The 12,368-nt window shown below is 35.8% G+C and overlaps 1 protein-coding gene and 1 long non-coding RNA gene across 3 annotated transcripts in view; one reads left to right on the forward strand and one right to left on the reverse strand.

The window, feature by feature from the left end:
- Positions 1-3,419, reverse strand: part of LOC125678126 (ABC transporter G family member 20-like) — a 32,751-nt gene extending 29,332 nt beyond the window's left edge. Inside the window, exon 1 of one of the 2 annotated variants that reach the window (XM_056155664.1) lies at positions 3,334-3,419. The gene's annotated coding sequence lies outside the window, so the exon portion shown is untranslated. Of the gene's footprint in view, positions 1-1,621; positions 1,961-3,333 lie in introns of those variants that run through there. The other variant, XM_056155663.1, reaches the window with a different exon arrangement.
- Positions 3,420-9,050: 5,631 nt separating this feature from the next.
- Positions 9,051-10,020, forward strand: LOC130052001 (uncharacterized). Its single transcript, XR_008800309.1, has 2 exons — positions 9,051-9,114; positions 9,575-10,020. It is a non-coding gene; the product is annotated as an uncharacterized LOC130052001 (long non-coding RNA).
- Positions 10,021-12,368: the final 2,348 nt, after the last annotated feature.

Consider the following 12,368-nt stretch of genomic DNA (forward strand, 5'->3'; position numbering starts at 1 on the left):
TAAATATCCAGAGGAGAAACACATAATAAATACCAAGATTTTCACATAAACTTTCATTTTGCAGGCAGCAAGATCCCCAAATATTATAATCATAGTACTTTAGGAGTCTCACTATCAGTCAATTGGGAAGATATAACATATTATGTTAGTATGAAATCTTTAACATCTGATCTTCAAACTTAACTCCACTGCAACCAACTGTAGATCTGTAGCTCTCTGAGAAAATATCGAGATGGATCCAAGATGATCCGTCCTAGTATTAATTCAGAGAGCTACAGGGTTACAATGTGACAAACCATAATAATATTCACCATTTCTTTTAATCTGACATAAAAAATGAAGTATTCTATCATCAGCTGTTTTTGTAATGAAATGCTACTTAATCATTGCTTACTACTTGGCTTTTTTTTTTTTTTTTTTCAAAAGCAATGAGTGCATTGGAGAACATGGTTATTTTCTTTTTTTACCTTTGCCAATGTTAACTTAGCAACAACATTAATATAATGTTCTTCAACACACTGGATTTGTGGAAAGGAAAGTGGTATGAAAATGAATTTTTTTTTTTATAAACAAGAGGCCCATGGGCCACATCGCTCACCTAAGTCACCTTGGCCCATATCTGAAGACTTTCCATATATATTTGCATGTAAAACTTTAGTCCCTATTATGGCCCAAACTACCCTTTGCAAACTTGAATCTACACTATGTCAGAAAGCTTTCAAGTAAATGTCAACTTCTTTGGCCCAATGGTTCTTGAGAAGAAGATTTTTAAAGCTTTTTCCTATATTTGTATGTAAAACTTTGACCCCCCCCCCCCCCCACTTGTGGCCCCATCCTACCCCCCGGGGGCCATGATTTGAACAAACTTGAATCTGCACTATGTCAGAAAGTTTTCTTCTAAATATCAGCTTTTCTGACTCAGTGGTTATTGAGAAAAAGATTTTAACTATATATTTGTATGTAAAACTTTGATCCCCCCTTGTGGCCCCATCCTACCCCCGGGGGCCATGATTTGAACAAACTTGAATCTGCACTATGTCAGAAAGTTTTCATGTAAAAATCAGCTGTTCTGGCTCAGTGGTTCTTGAGAAGATTTTTCCTATATATTTGTATGTAAAACTTTGATCCCCCCTTGTGGCCCCATCCTATCCCCGGGGGCCATGATTTGAACAAACTTGAATCTACATTTTGTCAAAAAGTTTTCATGTAAAAATCAGCTTTTCTGGCTCAGTGGTTCTTGAGAAGAAGATTTTTCCTATATATTTGTATGTAAAACTTTGATCCCCTATTGTGGCCCCATCCAACCCCCGGGGCCCATAATTTGAACAGACTTGAATCTGCATTATGTCAGGAAGCTTTCATGTAAATCTCAACTTTTCTGGCTTAGTGGTTCTTGAGAAGAAGATTTTTAAAGTTTTTTCCTATATATTTGTATGTAAAACTGGACAGACGGACAGACAGACGACGGACAAAAAGCGATCAGAAAAGCTCACTTGAACCTTCAGTTCAGGTGAGCTAAAAATGTTACATGTAACAGTTACACAAATGTTTCATATCTTAGGATCACTAACACTTTTCTATAAATAACACATCAGAATGAATTCTCTTTTGAGAAGTGTACATGAGTGTAGGCTATGCCTGTCTATTCTCGACTGAGATCCAGTTCGGCTGAGTAGTTGGACTGACGCCTTCACCGAATCATGGAGCAGTTCTTCATAATAGAATACGCACGACATTCCGATTTATCTCGGCTCAGCTGAGTAGTTGGACTTACGCCTTCACTGAATCTCGGAGCAGTCCTTCATAATTCATGTCTGGAAATTTACTTTCAGCTTCGTCCAGTTCTAGCAATTAATGTGCACTAAATAGGCGACACTGCTGTTCACTTCAGACAAGTTAGTTGACTATCAAACCAACCCTGTATCATCACTATTAATGCTGCATTACTTACCGTCTAAGAATCTAAATTCCATGAAATAAACCATCACTAAATTAATTTTCCGTTCAAATGAAGACCATCAAGTTGTCCATGGTGCAATATTTTATCTCCCGAAATTGAAGAGTTCCTGTAGTGTGTTTTTTAAATTAGGTATACAAGTAGGTATGTGGTCTATGTATTAGTAATTTGATAAAACAGATTATAGGAACTGTTCAATTTCAGGAGATAAACTATTGTGCCATGGAAGTCTTCATTTGAACGGAAAATTTAGGCCTAGTGACTGTTTTCATTTTGGGATTTTCATAACTAGACGGTATGCAATGCAAAATTAATAATGATGGAGAGTTAGTTTTAACAGTCAAATCACTTATTTCAAACGAACAGCAGTGTTACCCATGTGCACATTAATTGCTAATATGTTTTACGGCGTGACCGTGTTTGAGGGCGAAGCAAAAAAGTTTTGGCATTAGTATCTATATCCAAAACAGGACAAAAACAACTCGAAGTTAGCACGCGGACGGAGCTGTATCAAAGCATCCTGGACATTTGATCCACCCATATATTGAACGCGGGAAATATAACGCAATTGATGTCAACAGTACATTGTGACGTCATATTCAGCGTTGTTATTTAGGAAATTTACAAACATAGCGTTTGAACCACAACAACAAACATGGCGTTAATGGTGGAGTGATTATATATGATTAGGAAAATAAGATTTACATGCTTTTACGGATTTTATGTAACATCTCAGAACGACGTGAACTAGGGTAGACGAGATTCAAAATGGAGGAATACATGTCCTCGCGCTAATATTCGAACCGACGCCATTGGTACCAAACTTTTCAAGTTCCATAGGTATGGTTTAATTTTTCATTATTTTCCTATATTTCCCTTTTAAACATGTATATACGTGTTACCTATAGGGAGAGCTCCGTTCTCACGGCCCTTTGGGCCGTGAGAGGGCTTCGCCCTCTATCAACTGCCGATGCTGATAGTAAATTTCCAGACATGAATTATGAAGGACTGCTCCGAGATTCGGTGAAGGCGTCAGTCCAACTACTCAGCCGAGCCAAGATAAATCAGAATGTCGTGCGTATTCTATGTAAAATTGAAGTTAGCTTTACTTCATTAAAGTCTTTAAGGAACCAAATTAGATACCATACAAATAGTCATTAGGCCTTTGATAGAATGTTTTATTATTAAAATGAAAGAATCCTATAAACCTGATACACAGATAATTTGCCCTAAATACAGTCTGGTAGATCTAACACACCTATATACCTAGCGTTATAGTGACTGTGACAATATACTCAACATGTATTTTTCCACCAAAGAAATTTACAATTAAGATATATTTGACAAAAATTTATGGGGAGAAAGTCAATATTTACTTTAATAATATTTGTCACACTACTTTGCCGTTAGGCATTAGTTATTGTTAGTCAACTTAGTGTTACCACAAATAACAAAGTCCAGAATTACACCGGAAATGAAGGGCGGGATCTAAAAAGAGAGCAGATCCTAATAAAATAAATAAAATTTCCGGTTACAAAATAATTTGTAAAAATCACCCCCGAGTTGAATATCAATAAATATACTGTATATCTCGTGATATTTTCCTTTGTCAAAAGAAAATGTCTCTTGGCATTTTGTCTATACAAAAAATAAAAAATGTGAAAATATGAGAATTATCATGTCACAGGGAAAACAATATGGTAGTAAGTCATAAAACCATAAGTATACCAGAAAATATGACAATCTACGGCATAAAATGTGCTAAATCCGTGTGACCTTCTCCCTGTCAGACATACCAGATCTGCTGGGGATGTATTACCCACTCACCAAACCGATCAGGAACGTTTCGACCTATGTGGAATAAAATACTGAAACATCAATATTTTCGAACGTTAGGATTAGAAAAGAGTTAAGAATACTTCTCATTACCAGCACATTAGAGTTATCGCGCTTTGATGACTCTTGTGCGTCATTGGTAAGAAAATGCACAAGTCTCGCGAGATTACTGGGACATAAACGAAACGTTCATAGCACCCCCCCCCCCCCCCCCCCTTTTAAAGTTAATGTACATGGTGTACTTTTAAATAAAATAGCCATTGGTCAAACTGCATTTTAAAAATATTCTAAAACTAATTTATCAAGGATGTTACATGTTTTTTTAAACTTTACTACACCTATTATAAAAATTCCAAACAACGATGTTCTCTGTCCTAATTCAATCAATATTTTGTGTAATTTTCAAAATAGCTTAGATGCAGTTTAGAAACGCATTTGTTGTGTTAATTAGTGTTATAAACGTCTTTAAAAAATGCAGTTTGGCAAATATATAACTTATTCTAAAATATTTGAAAATGAGAGAGAGAGGGAGGGGGGGTTACATTAACCATTACAAAGTCCATGCCATATGAACCTGTCCAAATGGTATGATAAAATAAAATGTCTTCATAATCTGACAGAATAATTTTAATAACATATGAATCCCATTAATTACAAGAAAAGTTTTTGTGTTGGATGTGCATATTGGTTTTTCCCTTCTCAGTTCTTGCGATTGATGCTTTATATCCAGGGACAGCACTTTAAGAGGCAGTGGGTCCAGGGTCCAGGGGGCGAAGCCCCCGGAAGCTCGTGGATTTTACAGATTTTATGGGGCTTGAAATATTTCTCCTATTTAGTGTACTATTTACCATCATTTTAATACGGTGAAATTGATAAAATGACCCAAATTTTAAGGGGTTTTTTTTGGAAAAAATTAAGTTCTCTCAATAAAGTAATTCAAGAAATCAAAAGATTTTGTCATTTATTTCTCCCGGAGTAGAAGAAATTATTGCTTATATTATCATTTAGTACATTTTCAGAATCAAGATACCGCGATTTACCTTAAATTTGAAAATTTTAGCTGCGCCCCCTCTAAATCCGCCACGGATATCGGTCAGATTTGGCAGATTTAGTATCATTAAATCTAATCAGTGGCATAGCTTCCATTGAGGCAACCGAGGCAGCTGCCTCGGTAAAAAAAAAAACAACACCTTTTACGTTGTTAAAATGTCGATAGCTTCAGGGGGGCTGCGCCCCTCCCCTCCCCCCTCCCCCCTGCCTCGGTAATATTCGAACCCAAGCTACGCCTATGCTAATGATTCACATAGTTTAATAAGTTCGTCCGTTTTCTTGTAAGAATAACCAATTCCTAAATTTGCCTTTAGAATTTTAATCAGTGTCGTGGTTTGCAGTCGGTTATAATATGTATTCGATGCCATAATTTATATTACGTATGCCTAAGTAATGTTTACGTATGTTGTCCCAGTAGCACGACTTTACGCGCCTTTAATTTGAAGAGTTCCACTAATGGAAATGATAAGTATTCCAGTCCTTGGTTTAGCACCCTGGCACTATGACCGATACCCTCTTGTACTCTGGAATTCTTAACTCTAATGCTCGAAACTTTAAATTCCAGTATTTTTCTCTGCATTCCTCAGAACATTGTACCAATACCTTTCAGTCACGTCAGTGGTGCCGATGAACTACAAAAGGACGATTGTATGATTGATTGTATGCTGTTTAACATCCCTCTCGAAAAAATTTCACTCATATGGAGACGTCACCATTGCCGATGAAGAGCATTACTAGGCCGATGCTCGGCGCTTTTGGCCATTGACTAATATCGGTGAGATTCGGCTCGGCTGAATATTTGGACTGACGCCTTCACTGAATCTCGGAGCAGTCCTCCATAATTCATGTCCGGAAATTTACTTTCAGCATCGGCCAGTTCTAGCAATTAATCTGCACTTAGATGACATTACTGTTTCCTTCAGATAAGTGATTTGACTGTTTTACTAACTCTCCATCACTATTAATTTTGTATTGCTTACCGTCTAGGTATGAAAATAGGCACTAAATTTTCCGTTCAAATGAAGACTTCCATGGCACAATATTTTATCTCCTGGAATAGAAGAGTTCCTATAGTCTGCTTTATCTAGTTACCGATACATTGTATTTCTACATACCTACTTGCATATCTCTAATTTAAAAAAACAAACTATAGGAACTCTTCAATTTTGGGAGATAAAATATTGCGCCATGGAAGTCTTCATTTATTTTATGGAATTTACGTACTTGACGGTAAGTAATACAGCACTGGTTAAAATAGCCAACTAATTTATTTGAAGCGAACAGCAATGTCGAAGCTGAAAGTAAATTTCCAGACATGAATTATGAAGGACTGCTCCGAGATTCGGTGAAGGCATCAGTCCAAATATTCAGCCAAGCCGAATCTCAATCAAGATTAGCTATTGAGCAGGGAGGGATCTTTATCGTGCCACACCTGCTGTGACATGAGGCCTTGGTTTTTGTGGGCTCGTCCGAAGGACTGCACCATTTAGTCGCCTTGTATGACAAACAAGACCTATTTTAACCCGGATCCCCACGGGATGACGAGGTGAAGTTTCGAGATTAAATGAGCAATCAGAAACTCTTTAAAAGGTTTAGCCCGTTCGATCAATTGTACCCATTGATGAAAATGCTAAACTTTAGAAATTTTGAACAAAATAGATGGAAATTTGGGTAATGTAGCAACCAGTGAAAATCTTATGCCATATCACTTTACAGTGATTTCCAGAAAGAAACTGATTCCTTTGTAATTTATGCATCCCGTTTGGATGAAGCCGATGAAAAGCAATTCAGTTTAAATTTATAGATGAAGTTCCGAAAAACGCTATGCTTATATAGGAATAAATTTTGAACTGGACATTGAAAAAACATCAACAACGAAATCAGCAATTATACTACATATCCCGTGATAAAGATAATAATTATTAACCATAGACATTTGCACTTGTGTAAACTAAGATATGGTGTCTGTACACTAAAAATTAAGACAAGATTACAGCGAACGATACCCCCTAAGAATGCCGGTCGTTTACGCTTCTGAGGAATATGCAATGCAAATATATTTACTCCCCTTCTCTTCCATGATAAATTACCTACAAACCAAATATGCCATAACTGTATTCATTGTACCTATTATCTTAGAAAACAGCAACAGAACATGGCTCAACAGCTGAATCTTCCTTTTTGAATTTCTCACAACAAACATTTTGTAACAGTGCCGCTTTATGGAGCGCAAAATTAACATAAACTCAAATCAAAGAAGACATCTTTAATCACTTGAATGTGGAAATATGGCGTGTAAAACGTCGGTATATTCGATAATCTTGTGACTAAGGCAAAACAATTTCATGCATTTACATATCTTGTCATATGTGGACGACAATAAAAGGGCAATGATTCATTAATTGATCAACCACTTGTTTTGGTTTTTTTTTTCCAAATTGATGAACGAAATGACCATACTCTTTATAATGACACCGTCGATATAACGCCAAAATAGGCTGGGTCAAAAAGTTGGCGAGGTAACACTTTTTATTCAATACCTTGTGATGTATGTTCAATATCTTGTGATGTATGTTCAATACCTTGTGATGTATGTTCTATATCTTGTGATGTATGTTCAATATCTTGTGATGTATATTCTATACCTTGTGATGTATGTTCAATATCTCGTGATGTGTGTTCAATATCTTGTGATGTATGTTCAATATCTTGTGATGTATATTCAATATCTTGTGATGTATATTCTATATCTTGTGATGTATGTTCAATATCTTGTGATGCATATTCAATATCTTGTGATGTATGTTCTATATCTTGTAATGTATATTCGATAGTATTCAATATGCATCACGTCAATGGAATAAATATTGAAATTACTGGATCAAGAAGAACTTTCGGGTGAGTAACGAAAAAAGAGAATTTTAGAGCAATTTTCAATCGACATTTTTAGTAAAAATTCGTTTCATTCCTTATGTTTTTATTAGGGGTGGCATAGTATAGACCCCTACTATCATTAATTACAGACAAAATTACCGGTTTCTGTGCTACTTTCTTGAACACAATCATCTTTAAATTCATTCTAATGCAAATTCATTTGCGCATATGCATGACATGTATTTTTAATGAAACCGAGTTAACTCGGGTCCCCCCCCCCCCCCATTGATGTAGGCCAAAGCACCCCTACTGTACGCCCAGCTTCTTTTGTCTCCTGGACATAGTTGAAAAATCAGATAAAATTGCAGTATGTGTTGACAGTGTTGGATATAGATATTTCAACCCCATACCCCTTTTGTGCTGTTTGATTGATTGTACACTGTTTAACGTCCCTCTCGAGAATTTTTCACGCATATGGGGACATCGATCACCATTGTCAGTGAAGGACTGCAAAATTTAGGTTATGCTCGGCGCTTACGTATGACAAGCCCGCTTACTATTTATTCGAAACATAAGATATATCTTTAAGTTAAAGAGATATCTCTTATTCTGAAGAGATATATCTTTGAAATTAGAGATATTTATTGATTTTAAGAGATATCTCTCTAAAAGAGATATCTCTTTCCCTTAGAGTGATATCTCTTTCCCTTAAAGAATTCCTAGAGAGATATCAAAGTATGAGAGATATCTCTTTAATCGTTGAAAAAGAGACATCTTTCAAAAAGAAAGAGATATCTCTTTCCAATATCTTTTTATTGGTTTGAATACTTAACGAATTCTCCCTAAACCGGAAGCACGCCAAAGCAAATCTTACATTTTTGTACCATGATGGCTGCGATCTCGGGCGAAGATTTTGCATTTACCGCATGTGAAGTGTATACAGGTAACAAAAACAATAAATTGATAAAATATGTGAGTCAGACTGGATTTAGCCTCTCGGCATTTTGATAATGTTACCCCACCCACCTCTTCAACCTTTTCCGCCATTTTTACACTTGATGTATTTTGATTGGTTAAAAATAGGGTTACATCATATTAATGGTGATGCAACAGGGAGAAATCATTATGATCACGGGGGAAATCTGTTTAATTTAAAGATATATCTCTTTAAGTTAAAGAGAATTCTCTTTTTGAAAAATTAAAGACTAGACTTTTTGACATCATAGACAGTTGCTTCTTCAACAAAAACGGAAAACGGAAATATTCATATCTAGTGATCAGTCATTCAAAAACTTACTTTGTTAAACACCACTCTGATTCCACGCACAAGTACTCACTGTCATGATCGTGTGCAGGATTGGACAAAACAAGATGGCAGACGGCAGTTCCAAACAAAGGTAGGCTCTTAAAACTCTTCATTTTACCGACTTATTAGACGACGAATTTATGAATTTAAAACACTGCCTGGCCAGGGAGGCATCATTAAGTTGATTGGTTCTTGGAATTCTTACTCATGTACACGTACAACTCTAAATTCATTGATCGAAGTTGACGATGTTGCCTCGATAGAATTCGAAGCGGGCGAAGATGTTTCTAATCATGTTTTCATGCATTTTAAGAAAGATACTTTCGGTAAAATAGACTCTGCACATATCTTTTGATGAAAACTTGAACCAGTTTATACGATTTGTCCCTTAAATTGCCTTGGTTATATAGATATCTCGACTTGAACATTTGCTAATGTGAAGGATTGGACTCTGGTCGTTTCCACGATAAACGTGCCGGATTGGACCTCGATTTTGGTTCAGGATTGGACCCTTTCTTAAATACTGTACATGCATTTTTTTTTTCTTACAGATCCAGTCAGGAGCGGACTTCCTTAAGCTTAAAAGTTGCAAGTGAATGAAGTGTGTTCTATTTTATGCCTCCTACTAAAACCATGGTTTTGACAAACCTAGAAGAGCACGTGGAGCAAGGAACTATCAGTAAGCCGGAAGAGCCAGCTCGAAAATCTTTAAGTGTTTGAGAATTTCACCGCGCACATGAATCTAAAGTTCTGCCACACGTTAGAATGAGCCTTGTTCTCGAAGATCAACATGTTGAAAAGTCTTCATTTTGCAGAAGCAAATACATTTATATTGTATATACACATGTAGACCATGTTCGATTCCCAACCACTTAACATTTGTGATATCTGCATGGAATTATTAAAACTGAGCATGGTTTGACGTATAATAATCTCTTTAGGCACGATGGTTTACATTTCACAAAGCTGTTCAATGACAATAAAGACAATAAGATGTTGAGGTGTTCATGTTTTCAATACTTAATCATCTGTCCACATACACTTGTGCCTTTCATATGTATGCTTCTGCTGGAACCAGTTTTGATTGTTAAAACGGGATTTATTATCTTTTGAAAAATTTCCATATCATTTTAATTCTAATAATCTTGAGTGCATATGTCGTGCAAGATATCGAGGCCAACTCACTTACAAGGATAATTACTTACGGTAAAAGTGTTTGTTGGAATGTAGTAAATATCAGCATTTTTATATTTAAAAACCTGTCGTTTCTTGTAATTACATTGAATTCAACCTTAGAGTGCATATACTGATGAAAGAAAATAAAAAGGATATTTTCTCAGAAATTCGCAATATCACTCCTATAGCTGAAATATGAACCTAAATGAAAAGCAGTTTTGTCCATGATGTTTCTTCTTCAATATTTGTTGCTCAGATGAGAGGTTACTCTTCAACACAATTTTTTCACTAGTTGTTATCAGTTCTATACAAACACAATAACATTGAAATATATTTAATAACAAGTAAAAATTAAGAACACTTCTGGTTCAATGAAATAACAAATCAACATGTGTAAAATGCAATGTAAAAGATTAGGAGTATCTCAGTAAAACAAAGCATAATACCGTAAAAATAATCGTTTCATAATGTACATAAACGGATATATAAAACGGCTGCCATGGTATATGTATGCACTTCGTGTATTCAGAAAACAATGTAATTTTTTTTACTTCATGTTTCTTTTATAATCTGCAAAAGCGTGTGTTGCACTCGTCACAAACGAAGACAATTTCTCTGATTGATGTTTCCTTTTTACATGCCTACGCAATTCAGAATTGGTCTTGAATTCCTCACCACAAATTTCGCACATTCGAAGTGTACCCATCTCATGGAATGAAGTTCTTGGGCTTGATACCTGAAACAAAGGAGAAAATCTACATAACAGAATTTGGAATTAGGGAATATGTAAGCGGGTTAATTGAATTCAGGAAACGTCGAATTTATATTGTTACAGAGGATTATAAAATGATGATAATTTCTCACGTGTTTTATAGGTCAAAATGACCTTATATATCCTGGATACGAACAGTCAACGTTACATCTTGTCGTAAGCAAAGATTGGCGATTCATGTATAGATCTGCTATATTGGTTCAATTTGAAGGAGATAGCGAATGGATATTTTTACAGTAGCAATTGTCGTCGTTGGGAACTTAAACGGCGATGTAATTTGATAACAGTAAAAAAAAAATTCAAAATACACTATGGTCATGTTGGAAATGTCTGAGAATCTAATAAGCTACATTAATCAAACTAAAATATGATAGAGTGAAGTCGAGATTCGAAAATATAAAGGATTTTAAAAATAAAGATAAAAAGAGGGTCCAATCCTAAACCAAAATTGAGGTCCAATCCGGCACGTTTATCGTGGAAACGACCAGAGTCCAATCCTGCACATTAGCAAATGTTCAAGTCGAGATATCTATCTAACCAAGGCAATTTAAGGGACAAATCGCATACACTGGTTCAAGTTTTCATCAAAAGATATGTGCAGAGTCTATTTTACCGAAAGTATCTTTCTTAAAATGCATGAAAACATGATTAGAAACATCTTCGCCCGCTTCGAATTCTATCGAGGCAACATCGTCAACTTCGATCAATGAATTTAGAGTTGTACGTGTACATGAGTAAGAATTCCAAGAACCAATCAACTTAATAATGCCTCCCTGGCCAGGCATTGTTTTAAATTCATAAATTCGTCGTCTAATAAGTCGGTAAAATGAAGAGTTTTAAGAGCCTACCTTTGTTTGGAACTGCCGTCTGCCATCTTGTTTTGTCCAATCCTGCACACGATCATGACAGTGGTACTCTGAAGTTGAAATAAAAAATATGCTAGAGTTCCTCATTGACAATATTTTCGTGGTGTTTGGTGATCAGGTCTTCCAACAGTCTGTTGGAATTCCCATGGGTACGAATTGTGCTCCTTTGTTAGCTGGCCTGTTTTTATATTCATATGAAGCAGAATTTATTCAAAAACTTCTACCTGAGAAGAAAAAATCTCTCGCTGTGACCTTCAATTCGACTTTTAGATATATCGATGACGTTTTGTCTATTAACAATGATAGCTTTCATTCATATGTCGATTTGATATATCCCTGTGAACTCGAAATAAAGGACACCACAGAGTCGTCTACTTCTGCTTCATACTTAGATATTTTATTGAAAGTAGACATTAACGGCAAACTGACAACTCAACTGTATGACAAACGGGATGATTTCAGCTTCTCCATCGTCAACTTCCCACATTTATGTAGCAATATTCCATTATCACCTGCATATGGTGTTTATAT

The sequence above is a fragment of the Ostrea edulis genome, chromosome 2, assembly GCF_947568905.1.
Source record: "Ostrea edulis chromosome 2, xbOstEdul1.1, whole genome shotgun sequence".
In the NCBI taxonomy this organism is placed as follows: Eukaryota; Metazoa; Mollusca; class Bivalvia; order Ostreida; family Ostreidae; genus Ostrea; species Ostrea edulis.